The following is a 365-nucleotide window of genomic DNA, read 5'->3' as shown; positions in this document are numbered from 1 at the left end:
ATTTTTTTTTTTTTTTTTTTTTTTTTTTTTTTTTAAATTAGTAATTAGTATCAGGTTATTCCATTGTAATAAGTGTTCCATTCCACTGTAATTAGTAGCAGGTTATTTCTCTAAGATAGTATTTAAATAATTGGCAGTGTTTCACACTATGTCTGTTTTGTGAACTACTAAATACAGTTCTTGCCACTTTAACATTTGACTTAGAGTCCTTCTGGGCGAGGGGGACCTTAAAGAATTAAGTTATTATTGGGCTTGTGAACAGTGCAAAAGTCATAGTTTCATAGTTTCTAGGGTCGGAAGGGACCTGAGAAGATCATCTAGTCCGACCCCCTGCCATGGCAGGAAGAGCACTGGGGTCAAACGAC

At 35.6% G+C, this 365-nt stretch overlaps 1 protein-coding gene across 6 annotated transcripts in view; it reads left to right on the top strand.

Annotated features, from left to right (window-relative positions):
* Positions 1-365, top strand: part of TNIK (TRAF2 and NCK interacting kinase) — a 357471-nt gene that overhangs the window by 267354 nt on the left and 89752 nt on the right. The gene's annotated exons all lie outside the window — the stretch shown is intronic.

The sequence above is a fragment of the Gavialis gangeticus genome, unplaced genomic scaffold (genome assembly GCF_001723915.1).
Source record: "Gavialis gangeticus isolate Ggan-Ray unplaced genomic scaffold, GavGan_comp1, whole genome shotgun sequence".
NCBI classification, from domain to species: Eukaryota; Metazoa; Chordata; order Crocodylia; family Gavialidae; genus Gavialis; species Gavialis gangeticus.
Note: the sequence above shows the minus strand (reverse complement) of the source record. Positions and strands in the feature narration are given on the sequence as shown.